Here is a 16,608-nt window from a genome sequence, read left to right as displayed (position 1 = left end):
ACGTGAAATGGCTCCTCTCAGAAACTCCCCGTCTCAGTGAAATTAAGCCCTTTTGGATCCAGGACCTTTGTATTTTTAAAACCAGCAACTGGCTTCTGTTTTCTGGTATGCTGAGTAGTACTTGCAAGTCAGTTCATTTAAGAATTATTTCAGCAGTCTCTCAGTGTACTATGGAAGCTGCTGGTGCATAGTTTTCTTTTTTTATTATGTAGATCCTACAGTATGGCTAATATGCTGTCAAGAAGTATTAATACTTCATTTATGGATAAATATCTTTGCCCTGGTGGCAGAGAAAATCCAAATATTTATACCAATCAAAATAGTAACACTAAAAATCTGATTTTGTCAGTGGTTTTGAGTAAAGAATATACCAGTATTCAAAGTAGTAAATCTTTGGTCTTAGAATTTCAGATTTCAGGATTTCATTTCAATATATAGATGCTGATTCAGAATAGTGAGATAATGAAGCTGACAGCCATGCTGCTGAAAGGAAGGATTGCTAAGGCATACAGTTTTGAGTTATAGCTTTGTCTTTTATCCTTCTGGTGTATTTTGTGACGAATACTGCATATCTGATATAATGTGAGTCCTATGGTCAATCCTTAATTCATCTTTAATGCACTAGAATTCAATGTAATTAATACAAAGAGAAAAAGTACAAGAGGGAATGTCTTCTCCTCAGTTATCAATCTATAAAATTATTCAATTAATGAGAGCCATGCTGAAAACTTAATTGCTTAGCAGTGGGTATTGCAAATAGGTTTCACCTTAACTTCAGCTTATCTGGCCTGAAAACTCCTGTTGTTCTCCCTTTCCCTGGAACTCATTCTCATCACATACTTGTGAAGAAGGTTCAGGAATTGTATTAAAAAAGAACATTTGCTAAGTTTTGATCTAAGAATAACAGCAAAAAATTACTGTATTACGTGTTTATTGATGCCTTTGGAGCTTAGCCATGTTTGTGTTGTTAATTAAATCTTTTCTGCTTTGGGAAACCATCAATGGGAGCCCAGAAGGATCCACTTCTTTGGCCATAAATACTTCTAGATGAAAGAAAATACTTTTTTGTACTGTTTCTGGAATTAGCTTGTTAGGGGTAAGGTTGATAATTCTTGACACATTTGAAAAAAACTATTTTGAATGTGTTTCTAGGACAAATTTGAGTGTGATCACAGCTATACAGTCATGCAAGAGAGAAGGATCCATCTGTGAGCTTCACAAACTCAATCTAATCCTGTCTGTCCCTCACAGGACTTGGTGTACTGTGTTATCATCAATATCATTTGTAGTCCCAAAAAGAACAAAGAAATGACGAATGAGGAGACAGGGTATAATACAGACTAGTAAAATGGCAACCGAAGTAGATACTTTATATATTACATTCAGGTAATAAGAAAAATGATGATACATGTCACACACCAAAAAAAAAAAAAAAAAAAGGGAATGAGTAAATCTTGATTTCTGACTGTTTATACCCAAACGGCTGTGACTTTGCTACTCTGGTATTCAGAAGAAAAGGATTCTTCCAATTAGAGACAGACAACCATACCAGTCATTAAGCACAGCTATAAAGAGTCTGTAATGGGCTGCCAAACAGCAGGGGGGCTGTAACATGCCTTTGCATTGAGGTGGAAGATACAAAGCAATCAAAGCATTGACTAGTGCCCATTACTTAATGCATAAATGTAACAGTAAAATATGACTTCAGTCCCTTCACAATATAGAACTAATTTCATCTGCTCATTGCTTTGGTTTGTGCTCCAGATTGCTCCTGGCTCTAAATGCAAAAAGAAAAGATGAACTCTGGCAGTTACAGGTTAGGAGAGCTCATGGCTGACCAGGCTAGACAGAAACTCCCTGGCTGCAAATCAGTGCCCAGCCCTGCTGCTCACCAATAATGAGCAGGTGGCTTTCCTTCACTTTGCTTGTGCCAATGTCTTCTCTGCATAAAGGGTACCTGGAGATGCAGGAACACGGAGCTGATACTCTGCAGTTGAGCCAGTGTGCTTCTCTGCCAAATAAGAGGTAGCTCTCTGCTTGAATCTGAACATAAATTGTAAAAATAAGAGATGGGAAAGAATAGTGTGATGAGTCATCTGATCATTCTCCTTGCCAATGTAGGATTATTACCCACTGTGCACAAATTAGAGTTCTTGTGCCAAGTAATTTTTAGGAAGCCTGAGCTTTGTAGGGTTTGCTCTGGAAAAAATATTTATTTTTCTTGAGATTAAATTTTCAACTGTGTAATGCTGCTGTCAATTATGACTATGCCAATCATTAAAAACATGTCCAAGTATCTTCACTCTTCTCAATGGTGTGAAAATAAGCTGATTATCCAGCTTCAACCAAAAGTTGTACTTGTGGTTGTATATTCCATGCCCCAAGATATAGAGATGATAAGAACAATGGAGCAGTGACTTATGAGCTAAGCTCTTTTCTTTTTTGGAATTATAAGACTTCATGGACACAGACCAACTTCCTACTGACATTTTTTTTCTGATACAGGATAAGGAGCCACCTTGTCAAGGTATCTGGATTTTTAAAAACATGGAGGCACTTAAAAATGTGGTTCTCTATGCATTTAACACCCAGTTGCAAGGAAAAAATTGGCATGTTTTCAAGACCAGTCATGCCCATCAATTGAGTTACCAAGTTAAGTGAAATACTGAACAGAAACTTCCAGGAAAGACTGGTGTCTGTAGCTGGAATGTCTATATTTAATTACAATAGCTTTAAAAGCCTTTGAAAGTATTAATATTTTGTACATCTTAGGAAAAATGAATATCCTAACTGTAAATGCTTTAGTAGGAAGAAGCTCTACATTTTGCCCACCACACTGCATGAATGTCCTGCTAGTTTTAGAGAGCCCTTGTACAATAACTTTTAACTTCCCATAGTCTTTATATATGACTTAATTCTCTATTTTTAGAAGAATAAGTGTCCCAGGCAATATTGTGATATTGTTAGGACAATAACAGAGAAAATATGGCTAATACAATAAAAAAATAGATTCTTTTAGACATTTGTTCTTAATAAAATAAGTGTTATAGTGGTAGGAACACAAATCAGTAAGGAGGTATGACAGTTGTGTGACTTAGTAGTTAGCTACCTATGAGGACAGAATATATTGTAATCATAGAAAGAATTGTAATCATAGAAATCAGACTTCAGAACCACATTATTAAATTTCTGGTGCCTTTTATTACCAGGTCATTAGGATTTCTTATTGTGATTTTTTTAGTTACAATTTATTTAGTCTATTTTTAAATGTTGTGAAGTTGCTTCTATGACTCCCTGGGGAGACTGTTTCTCATTCAAACAAATCCTACATTTGCAATATTTTGGCTAATATGCCTTAAAATAATTCAATTCCAATTGGTGGCTGTTAATAATAATCTAGAATGCTTCATTATAGTTATTTTTCTACTTCAAGTTTATTTCTGGAGTATTTATTCTCTACACTAAGGTTTTCAATCACCTTAACTCTTGTAAATGCATTTAATGCATTTTGTTTTTCTTGGGCTTTGAGCCTATACAGAAGCTATATGTATATAAAGGTATTCCCCAGCTAAAATCTTTAGTGCACTAAATCTATTTGTTCTATTATACTCTCTATGTATGCTATCCAGACACTTTATAAACATATACATACATATAAAGTGTTTACATACAAAAGCTAGGAAAAGGGAATTATGCTCAAGAAAGACAACTTCAGGATTTATTATCGGGAGGGCCTGTTCCCAGACCCCTGAACCCTGCTCAGGGCAGCCAGGTGTGAGCTCACTGTCCATGTACAGAGACAGCAGACCCTGAGGCATCACAACTGAGATTAAAATAAAAGCCCTGTGCCTTTTCCCCAGGTCCTGTTTCCTGTGTGCCAGTCTTGTGCATCTCCTTAGGATGCTGGGCTGTGGGACAGCCCAGGTGGCACCAGGGCTGTGTGTTAAACACCTCAGTGGCTTCCTGGGGCTGAGACACCACATTTGCTTGTCTGCACCCTAATGCTGAGCTCCACCTCACCCTGCCATCCAGATACAAGTCATTAGCTCTGCTTGTTGTTTGGAAACTTCCCTGAATCACAAAGAGTTTTCCTATCTGTTTCTATCCTATGCAGTTTTCTTTTCTTCCTATGCAGTTTCCCTATCTGTTTCTCATTTCCATTAGGAATCACTTGCATGTTCATGACAAGATGCATAGCTCAGCAGTTGAATCAGCAGGGAAAAGAGCTGTATTCCATTTCCTTTGAAATTGTCTACTGCAGCATGGCTTGACCACTTGAATCAGTTCACAAGTCAGTGTATTATGGAATGTTTTCTAAAACAATAAAATCTCTACACTGCTATGGAGTTTGCAGAAACATTAGAATTTTAAAGTAGCCAGATGATTGTTGACTATATTTTGATTATATTCTTGCAACAGACATGCCATATGAAAAAGTGCAGGATGAAAGTCAAGAGGGAAATGTGACTGCATGGACAGGAACAGAAGAGTGGTTTAACTGGCTGGTCCAACTGGGTTAATGGTTTATTTCAGTCCCTATAGTGGCAGTGGCACATTTAGCCTACTATATATAGGTATACAGGGAGTATGTGAAGTGTTCAAGTTTCCAGATGGTTTAAAATATTCTTATTTTATTGTAGCAGCTGGGGCAGAGTTGCACTAGAATCCTAGGAACTTAACATTAGACATTTTACATGACTGAGTGGGAGAATTTTTTTAAATAAAAGTCTAGTGCATATCAATATTCCACATAAAAAAAAGTTGAAAAATAAGAAATATGTTGGGTTGGTTTTTTTGTTTTGGTTTTTTTGGTCCTTTTTTTGTCGTTTTTTTGTTTTGTTTTGTTTTTTTTTTTTTGTTTTTTTTTGTTTTTTTTTTTAATTTTCAGCATTTCCAAGTATAGTTATGAACAAAATCCTACTTCTGTGGGACAAGATGCTACTCTTTGTGTCCCGATAAGACAGTGTAAGACAGAACAAAATTATATGGACACCACTCAGCTATAGGTTAAAAGGGATATTGATATTGGCTTTTGTTCTAAATCTTATTTTCAGCTTGTATTGTTGCTGATGTTGTTGGGATTTTCGGGATTTGTGTTTGGAGTTTTTGTTGTTGTTATTGTTATTTTTGTTTGTTTGGGTTTTGTTTGTTTTGTTTGTTTGTTTCTCGAATGTTAGGAACACATCTGTTAATGTTTAAGGAGTTAGGTACCACAGTGCCTTGAGAATCCCCACTCCTGTGCCCTGCCGCACTAAATATTCCGTGCCACATGAGACTTTCTTTAGGCTTTCAGTCAACGCACTACACTTGAAAGAGCGAAAACAATCCAAAATTCACCTTATCCTCACGCAGCTCGAAGAAAGCGCAGAGCCTCTTTGAGGAGCCTTATCACACGGAGTGCTTTCAGCAGCCGATGAGTTCCGTGTGCCAAAAGGAGACAGCGCAGTTTCCCCTCAGCCCTCAGCGGCGCCTGCCCCGCACGGAGCATGGCGCAAAGGCCGGCTCCGCTCCGCTGGCCCGTGTCGCCGTGCCGCATTCGATGGCAGCTGGAATGCCGATGGCAGCTGGAATGCCGATGGCAGCCGGAATGCCGATGGCAGCTGGAATGCCGATGGCAGCTGGAATGCCGATGGCAGCTGGAATACCGACAGCAGCAGGCCCCGGCATGGCTGGGGACACGGCCCCACCTGGCGGCGCTCCGCCGGCATCGCGCGGCTCTCGCAGTAAAACGCGCCTGGCTTGGAGCGCCCGCAGCGCTGCTCGGGCGCGCAGCACCTGATCCTGCTCAGGGCGAGCCAGCTAAAAACAGCCTTCCTCCAAATCAGGAATTGCAAGGCAAAGATCCACAGCAGTGTCACCCAGAGGTTTAAAACAGGTCAGTTAATTTTGGTTGCCCCTGTCCTGAAATGTATCTCTCCCACTCACAGAAGCAAATTACATGCACAAATGAAGAAACCATGAATAAAAGAAGAAATGGATGAAGTTCATTGTTTTACAGCAGAAAAAATTTAGCAAAAGCCCTTAAAGCTTCAGTGTTTACCAGCTGTATAGACAATTTATGGCTATTTTGATGGTTAAACAAAATACTGGAGCTGTCCATGTTCAGTAACTCATCACTGCCATCTGGATTCTCTGGGACCAATGAAAGAGTTTTTCACTTTGGACAACACTCTCAGGCACACAGCGTGGTTCTTGGGGATACTGCTCAAGGCCAGGAATTGGACTTGATAATCCTGATGGGTCCCTTCCAGCTCAGCATATTCCATGACTGTGATTCATTGAAAGTTTTAACACAGAAAATGGGCACGTACCACGGACAGATAAATTTACCTGGCTCTCAGCTGTCTTGATTAAAAGAGGGACGGAATAGCAGACAAAAGCTGGGACAGGAAAGAGGCACATACACTTGGTGGAAGAGAGCAGAATTGGTTAGGCCAAAATTTTGATGGTATGGGATATGAATCAACATTGTGCTTTGGAATAAAACTACCAAATGGACATAAACTATTTCTGTATTTGTTTAGACTTGCAACTATAGTAATTCTTAAAACAACAAGAAACCCCTGATTTATAATCCATGACGGGTTAATGCTGAATAACAAATCACAGTGTGGTACTAATGGCAAATTGACACATGTAACTGGGCTTTCTTAAAATAACACTATTGTAAGCAAGTTGTATACAGACATCACCCACTCCTGAAGTGAAAAAATTGGCAGCTACTCCAAGAGCACATAATAAAATTGTACAACACTTAAGCAGGTCAGGCCCACAGTACTGCTGCATTCATACATGTGCTAAGACAGGGTGGGACTAATGTGGTTTACTTCTAAATTTCTCGGGCTACATGATATTATCCAGTGACTTCTGAATCAGTCAGAAGTCACTGGTCAGTTTACAAAATAAGTAATAGAAAAGTGTTATTCTTACAGAAGATGTGCATATAAGATAATAAAGAATACAGATTAGAAGATTAATAGAGCACATAATTGAATTACATACATTTTACAGCATTTGCTGTAGAAGTCTTCATCCAAAATTTCCCAAGGAACCACAGCCTTCTGAGTTTTTTGGGCTTACCTATCACAGGGCTGATGCATTATAAACAACACTTCGCATTACAAAATACTTAGTAAAAGCAAAGACTGATGAGTTACATCAGTGACATGTCAAGGCTGGGAAAAACATGAAATATTTGCAAGCAAGCATCTCCATATGAAGTATGAATTTTAAAAGGGACTGCATCATTGCTTACTTAAAATATAACAAATAACTGATAACTTTTATGAAATTCCTGCCATCAAGTCCACTTCAGATGAGGTTATGAATATGACTTCCACAGGAACAAAACGATACAGAAAGAGGGGGAAAAAAATTCTTTCAGATGACGTCCAAGACCTCAAGAACTAACATGTTCACTGCCTCTATCCTATAGCTGGAACAATAATGCTGGTCCAGTCTATGCAGAAATGCTGATCTACTTGTGTTTGGTATGGCCCCTTTAATAAAAAATGTCACCTCATGAACAGGAAAATAAGGAGCTTCCTGATAATGTTACTTGAGGAAGAAATATCTGCATGAGATAAAGGAACTACTGATATTTTACAGGAGAAGTTATTTGAAGTTTCTATTCATTGAGAAGGTTCAGAAATGAAATTGGTCCTTAGATTTTTCAAATTATTTACTAAGTAAAGTTAGAATTTTCTTTGATATCTTCTTTTTGTAGATATCAGATCAAGCCATAGGAACATTTATCACTTCGTCCTACATGGATAGCAAGTAAAAATCACACTTAAGCAACATTCATTGTGCAGCAGTGTTAAGAAACTCAACCTGAATAGATTAATCTGAATAGCAGAAGTGGGCTGTGTAGATGTGATTCTTCACATGAAGTAATTATGCCTGCTTTCATTTCTTCTTTCTAGTTTTCTACAAGCAATAGAGAAAAAAAAAAGATACAAATTCTGAAGTTTGTCCAGGTCTGTATGTCTCTTCAAATAGAACAAAATTACAAGAGACAAAACAAAAGCGATGAATAGAAACGTGTTTGAGCACGCTCCTTTTACTGCTGTTAAAACCACCATGTCTTTCTCCCTGGTGGCCCAGCCTCCCAGTTCATTCTCATATCTGTGACAGTGCCTTAAATCTGTTAATTCCATTTTTATTACACCTTCTGAATTTCTGAAGGCCTTGGGCATATGTTTAACAAAAACCATTAAACTGAGATGGACTGGATCAGATCTCTGCGGAAATTCTATGTGTTTTGACTTGCAACTATAGTAAAGTAAAGTAGTTTTGGAAGGTCTTTCTTCTGAGAAAGAGGAAAGATCTCTTTCTGAGAGATTCTGAGCAGAGATTCTTCTGAGGATCTTTCAGCTGATCGAGTGTCCCCTGCTTTGTTTTGGTCGCAGGACAGCTAGTGATGCCATCTCCCATGAGAACTGGCTTGTGACCCATCTGCTCTAGCCTCCAATGGTCTGATGAACTCACCCAGTGCCTCTGATTCACTGTTCCAACAGCTGACAGATTATGCTGAATATGTTCAGTTATAAACCTTATTTCTTCTGTTGAACTGGACCAAGGAGTCAGAGCAAAAAGTGATATTAAGAGAATTTGGAGAGCAAACTTTGAGTGTGCCTAAACTCCCTTTGGTACAGAGTGCACTTATCAGAAATCTAAGCCCTACTAAAAAGGAATATTCAAGTTTATAACATTTACCTGAGTTTTCCTGAAAGCCACAAAAGCTTAGTAGGCTACTGGACAAAAGTAAGACTGTTTTCTCTGTTTGTGACTGCTGTTCCTGAGTGGCTCAAACAATTAGGTATATTCTGGGATGCCTAATCTGTTTTGCACAGAAACAAAATAGCTGCCAACCCCCTAATTGTCATTATGACTCAGGCATCTACTGACTCTGACATGTCAAATGCAGCAGTTCTGGGGGACCCCCATCAGCAGGTACTTGGACACCTGTGGAAGCAGTAGAAAGAACCTGGGGCCATTAGAGCTATAGTCACCTCTGTGGTTAGAAGTTGCATAGGTGCCCAAGGTCTGCCTGAAGCCTTAGCAGGATCTGGATGCTGGCTCTAAACCTTTCTCCAGACAGAAGTGTCTGTTGAGGAAATGGTGTTCTCAGGACCTCCCCAACACACCCTGCTCACCAATTACTATTGGAAGAAACAAGAAGCTTCATTTCCAGGTGGACAGAGAGTTTCAGGATCCAATTCAGGGACATGGGGAAACTATATTGCTTTCGCATTACCAGAGCACTCTGCAAACCCACGTCCATCTACTACCTCAAGTTCTATGCGACACAATAATGACTTCAGCATAAACATTTAAAGGGCTAGAAAGAGGCATTAAAATCATATGATTGTAAAAGCTGTAAATATAATGAAACAGTATTTCTTCCCTTTTTTTTTAAGGATTCTACGTGGTCATGGTTGGTTATGCTTTGTGCATGCATTGCATTAACACATTTACAAGCAGACTTGAATAATATTGCCCCAAGTTATTCCTTTATCTGTAATCATAGGTATATCACTGTGATAGCCTAAAGACAGTCTTTCCAGGCCTCTTTTGAAAACAGTATTTTAAAGTTGTAGTCCTACTGAGAAGTCTCTGATATTGGCTTCTTGGAGTACGTAGCAGGACTTGCTATTCTTCGCTCATTTTCTAGCATGTATTTTGCAAGGAGACAGCCCTGAAGACTGATGGGCTCTGGTACCATCAAGAGATTCCGTGGAGCAAAATTTAGGTGTGGATTTCGTTGTTAATGAAATCAGTCTCAATTTAAAAAACAAATAGCCTTTTAGAAAAGCAGGCTGTGTTGTTGCACTGCAGCATATGCAAGATGTTTGTTAAATGCATCCTTTAATCAACAGTTTAATGTCCACTGATTCTTTTCTAGTTATATTTACCTAAAGTCAACTTGCTCAGCCATACTGTTAAAAGCTCCAAATCCTCTCTCTGTGTTAAAACTGAAAATAACCTATTGTATTTCAGTATTCTAAAATACAACCCATTTTCCTTGAAGCCAAAAATAGATAGTAAGGAGATGTTTATTTCTATACTGGTTACAACAGTGGGTTTCACTGATGGCAAACATAAAAAAGACCCATTGGATAAGGCAAAACAGTTCTATTAAACCTAATTAATTTCATCTTTTAAAAAATAATTTTGAAATAACTGTTCAAAATCAGTGTCACTGCTGAAAGCCTGAAATACTGTAACATGTTTATAACACAGTCTGAGTTCAAATTATTTGGTGGAATCTTTTAAAAATTGCTTTAGCTAGAAACCAATGTTTTCAATATTCTTCCAAATAAAAAATTATTCCTATTCCCTCTGCTCTCAGCCTTTTTCCATCAGAGAACTTTGCTTGACTATATCTAGCAGATTTTCAGTTAAGTTTATTCACATTACCTAAGTGAGAAACCACTACTTTCTGCTTGCTTTGTACTACTTTTTTCCCATTGGATTCTTTAAGCAGAGAAAGACTAAGAAAAATTAGATGGAAGATGTAATTTCAACAAAACAGAAACATTTAACTTTGACAGTCAATAGTAACAGTCAAATTTAAATATTTCCTTGAATGACCATAGATTCTCTATTGTCTTTTATTGGAACAAGGAAGAAAACCACAATAATAACTATACAAGCATGACTTAAGATGTTAACAAAACTCATTGAAACTACACACTGATATATTGTAACTTTAATTCACTGCACTTTATGAAGCTTAACTTCCATTATTTTCCAATCAACTTATTCAGTAAGATGATAACTAAACCAAAACTCTTACCTCTAAACCTAGTTTGCTGCCATTTAACTGTTCTGAAAATTTTTGTCAGGATTTTTCCATTCATTTACAGGAAAGATACACATTACAGAGAAAGGAAGCAGGGTAGGGAGGGAGAGATTTCTTGGTTGTGGGTGTCATTTCTACTTTGTCTACAAACTTGTGTTTGTATAAAATTGTAAATTTACTTGTTTAACTTACTGCTAATTCACTAGAGTCTGGTGTTAAACATCAAACACTGACAATGCTTGTACCAATATAGAACATTAAGTAATAAAGGTCAGCACCATTTGGGGGCAAGACATACTTGCAAACATGCAGGATGTAAAACTCCCCTCTGGTTGTTGGAAAGATACGGCAATAAACAAAAAATTCCTAGCCAAAATTATCCCTCCATGCTTGGATAAAATAACATTGAATGGTGAGGAGGGCTACTGAATGGTAGGTACACGTGCAGCATCAATTCTAGCCATACAACTGAATCAAAGTCCTTTAATTTCTAGTTCTGAAACTCATAGAAGTTTCAACAAGAGTTCACTGGTCTTGTCTCCTCTGGACTCTGTTAGTGGGAAACATCCAGACATTAAATGGTTTCCTCTTCCTATCAGCCACTAGAACACTATAGGGATTTACATTGTTGCAACAGAGAAGTGACATTTTTGGATATTCAAATCTTAAAAGCAGGCCCTTTGTGAAGCATGTTAAATATCTGCATAAAAAAAAAATCCAAAACCTGAAAATCCAGACCAGTTAACTTTGCATAAAGTAGTATACCTGCCAAAAGCTAACTAACTATCCCAAACTGCCTGAAACTTCCTTCTGTACCCCTGTGCCTTACTGCACCCCATTTCTAACTCTGTGAAGACGTGGCATAATGCCACGTAGTAGTCAAATAAAGATGACAATGTAGTCATCTTTATTTCTCACTGCCATGTAACAGAAAGAGATACTGCCAACCTCACCTGTTTCAAACTGTAATCCAAGTGATGGACACTGAATCCAGTGGATGGATGGCCTGCACTTTTAAAAGTGGCCTGCAATCTAAAAGTCAGCACTTCCTCTGTCTTCCACCTGGAACTGCTCAGCAGCAAAAGCTTGGCAATTACTGTGCACTGATGACAGCACTGTTTCAAGGACAGCAGAAAATTCATTTAAAAATACCTATTCAAATCTAAGATAGAAGGGCATAAAATAAATGTCTGTTCAATCATTAGGAATCCAATTTATGTAAAGATGAAATCTTAAAATGTTCAGAGAACTGAGTCTCTGTTATTTACTTCCATTATTTACTTTACCAAAATAATTGTACAGCTTGATTGGAATAATCATTGGTGAATTTAACTATGCTAATACACATCAAATCTTTGAGTTAAAAAAAGGCAAAAGCATTCAGTGAACATATAAACTAAGCAAGACATGGGAATGAGGTGATTTTTCTCTCTAGCATTTGTTACCACCAAGACAACAAGAACCACACAAGTTCTTGGTTTAATGATGTTTTTAATGAATACTGAGCAACTATAGATGATGTACTTAAATGGAAAAAATATTTACTATTTCAATTGCAGAAGTAGTCTAGTTAAAAGACAAGCACTATGCAAAGCAGAAGCACAGTGTTAGCAGAACAATAGTATAATTAGGCTAGAATGAAAGTTCTAACAACACAGTACCCAGTACAAAGAAATTGAAGTCTTACATGCTAGTGCACTAGCTGTCCAGCAAACTCTCAAACTGATAGAAAAATAATATTCTGGTATTAAACAAGGCCTATGAACATGTTCCCTGATGAACAGTGACCCTTTAGGAAAATAAAATGAGCATCAAAAAATAAAACAGCAAATTAAACTCTGTTTGGAAGCTTATTCCTGCTTCAAGAGCTCCTAACATTTCAGGTGCTTACCCATGACTTCAGAAACCATTTTCCATTGAGCCAAGCAGCATACTCACTATGTTGCAAAATTATGTGAAGAAGCCCCACAAACTGTAACACTACATTATTAAAGCCATAAGATACACATTTTAGAAGTACATATTTTAATGAACTTCAATACAGCACAGACTCAGTTGTACAGCACAGCCACAGCAATATCCTTGCGTGATTTAATCCACGACCTAAAATCACAGCCCCATGAACAAATTAGAAATAAAAGAAAGTCAGAAACATTGGCAAGGGGTGGACCTTGGTATATAAATATCACAGTGGTTCACTCAAGTGACAGTAATAATTACTGTATTCCCATGAACAACTCTGTAAAGACATTTTTCCACATTAGAATATTCCTTCTCTAAGCCAGTAATCGCCATACCAAGGGAAAAAACCCAAAAAGCCTAAACCCCAAACCATAAAAAGTCAGTCACTGGGTCTGGAATCAGTTTACTGAAGATTCAGGAAGGAAACAGTGTTTCACTATCAGAACTTTAAAACAGGCTCCCTCCTAGGACAGAACCACTCCAAGGTAAAAAAACCATCATCAGGGTAGATTTGCATAGGACGGAAAGGTGACCAGCCACTTCCACAGCCCCAGAGAAGTACATATGATTTAGGAAAGCTGAGCGGAACAGAATCTCCTAATTCTCCTTACAGCTTCAAAATCTTTCTGAGCAGTTTCCACCACATTAAACACTAGATGGGTAACAATTATATATTTATTTTTATATATAAAAACGCATGTGCATGTATAGAGGCTACAAGTCTGAAACACGGATAGAGCATACCAAGAATCACACCAAGAATCACGGAAATACAGGGGAAAATGGCAGTATATGACTGCATTTTATTTGGATTTTTTTTTTATTTTATTTGGAAATGTATTTCCTATTCCTTCCCCTACGTGCCATCAATATTTCCATTTCCCATCTTGGCAGAAGCACCATGTCATGACCCATGCCCAGTCCTCGGAGCTCCAGCAGTGAGTGGCCTTTTCTTAGCATTACTCTCAGTCCCGATGCAAAAACCACCTAACATGCATGAGGGAATAGACCATTTCCTTTGCTTTGTAGGCAGAACCAACACCTGTGACTACTACACAAAGCATCACTCCAGTGCAAGTCTCAGGTATGCAGAGAACCTATTTTTCATATAATAAATGTTCCTCTTCCTACTGTTGTAATCTGAAAAAAATTAAAGCCATTACATGTCATGGATTAATAATGATTTTTTTTTCCAATGTGTCCAGACTAACATTTTTTCTGTCTTCTAATTGACATATGTTGAGCAGTTTATGAGGATGAAATATCCAGCTGTTAAATCATATTTCTTTGTAAGTTTTAATGACTGAGAGACAGTACATCATAAGATACTCCTTTTTTCATTAGAAAAACTGATTTCTAGTTAATTGATTTTGAATGCTAAAATAATTTCACATTAAGCCTTTGATAGTTAGGAGGCTAGATACCACATCTACTATTTCACTTTATAATTTAATTATTATAATAGGCACAACAAACCTTTCTGAAATATCCTAATATTTAAAAGAATTAAAAAACTCACCTCAATGCTACAAACAGAAAAAATTAGCTAGCAGTCTGTGTTCTAGCCCTTTAATTTACTACCACAAAATGAAGACTAAAGGAAACAAAGTAATTCTGTAAACACTAAGGAAAAAATTAAGTTGCACATTAGCTAGAATTGAAATCAACCAAAAATACCTTTATTTTAAAATCAGCACTAATTCACGACTGAGCTGATAAAAATACACTCATGGATAAATACCTGAAACATAGAGAGATTCTTTTTTAAATTGTTATAATTAGGGAAGAAATTTAATTCAAGAAGCTTAAGAACTCTATGCGTTGAAAGCAACTATATCAACTTGTACAGTTTCTAGAGAAACAGGACACAACCATTACATTTTCATAACTTATAAAGTAGTAAGTCATTTAACAGAAAGACACTGGAACCAACTTGGATTAAAGAAATAGTATTTGGCTCATCAAGACAAACATCAGTCTAGTCTAAGGCCTATAAAACAAATTCAGTAACTTACATCTTCTGTCATTGTTATGGTAACTATTCAGGGGAAAAAGCCAAGGAGATCCAAATATGTACAATGTTATACTCTGATTAAACAGGACAAAAACAGGAACAAGATTAGAGGCTGGAATCCAGATGACGTGATACACCAATTTCATTTTGGTGACACACCTGGCAGTGGCTTGACATTAAAATTAAGGTAACACAGGCTACATAACCTTGCAGTGCACATTCAGCCTTTAATGTACCTACCTATTAATTCAGTGCCCTTTCTCACAGATACAGGAAAAAATACAGGAAGAATGAAATACAGATGGGTAAAGAAACAACAAAACTCTTGCCATCACTTGTAGATATGAGATGCCTGCTGTCCATATACCACTAAACTTCTACTGGCTCAGAAAGCCATCAGGAATTTCATTGCCAAAACCAATATAAAGCAGAACCACAGAGGCAACAAACAGGCATTGCCTTAGGTCTGAGAGAGAGCAGTGCTATTAACTCAAACATATGACAGGATGTTGTCTTTGATCCTTTTTGTAATGGGCTCTGAAAAACCTTATGGAAGAGTATATTAGGAAACACCAAGTCCCTTCCTAAAAACACACACGTGACCTAAGAGACACTGGGGGAGAGCAAAGGGATGCAGCTGGAGAAGACAGGAAAGCTCATTCCCCCTTCATTCACATGCACTGCAACAGGTTGTTGGCACTGTGTTCATTCAATAAATAATTAATGAGAGTCAATGTCCAAGATCATGATGTTCTATCAGCACCTAAAAACATAGGATGATATAATCAAGAACAGTGTTTGCTGTTACTCACAGTTGTGATAAAATTCTATTTCCTACATCTAAACACAGAAGCAAAGAAACTCTTCAATAAGGTTGACTTAACAATGAGACTGATCCATCTTGCTGGAATTAAGTTACCTCAGTGATTTTATGAGCAAATACACATACACAAAAACAGATAAGGAAAAACTAAGAGGCAGCATGACAAAATAAGTTTTCTGCCTAATACGTACCATTTTATTCATCACACTTCATAAAGCTAAACCTGTACAAATTTCTACATTTTGCTTTGAAGGAACTGTTTACTAGCTCAAAATATGAAAATATCAGAAACATTGAACTTATGGTCCCTTTTGCAATTTCTGTGGAGTCACTATCAATGTATCAGCACAAAGCTTTTGACAGATAAAAAAAAAAAACCTGAACAAAAGCCACAGAGACCACAGGGCCCTCATCCAGGCTACCCAAAACAGATACCAAGCTGATGTCTGTAATCTCAAGAGTCAAATTCAAAGTCTGTTACATAGAAAAGTGAAATTATAGCCATTAGTAAAGAACTTAAGAAGCTAATTTAAACAGTAAAGAGAAATTGGATCAAAACTACATATACAGTTAAAGACATAGGTAGACACAACTGTTCAATTCAAGATCACATTTTTACACAGGAAAAATACTACATTGTGATCTACCAGTATGGCTTTTCCCATGAAGAGGTGGGTGTTTTCAGACTTTAAACTGAAAACTGTTAGTTGCCTAAGAAAACTAGAACTGATTTAATTGTGCTAGGAAAAACTAATGTCAAGAAGTGAAAGTGAGATTAATGTGAAATTTATAGCATTAATATAGACACCACTATGATTTAATTTTGGAAGACATTTCACCTTCAATTTGTCATACTGGGGCAGCATATTTCACCTGTGAAACTTTCATCTTAGAACACTGAAAGATAAGGCATAACACTTAAAAAAATTTCCACAGACTGAAATACAACTGAACAAAACAAAAATTAAAGTTCAAAGACTAAAGAAAGCAGAAGTCAAGTTT

Source organism: Agelaius tricolor, unplaced genomic scaffold (genome assembly GCF_023055355.1).
Source record: "Agelaius tricolor isolate 1412-34295 unplaced genomic scaffold, bAgeTri1.0.p SCAF_9, whole genome shotgun sequence".
Lineage (NCBI taxonomy): Eukaryota > Metazoa > Chordata > Aves > Passeriformes > Icteridae > Agelaius > Agelaius tricolor.
The sequence above is the reverse complement of the archived record's forward strand: the minus strand, read 5'-3'. Positions refer to the sequence as shown.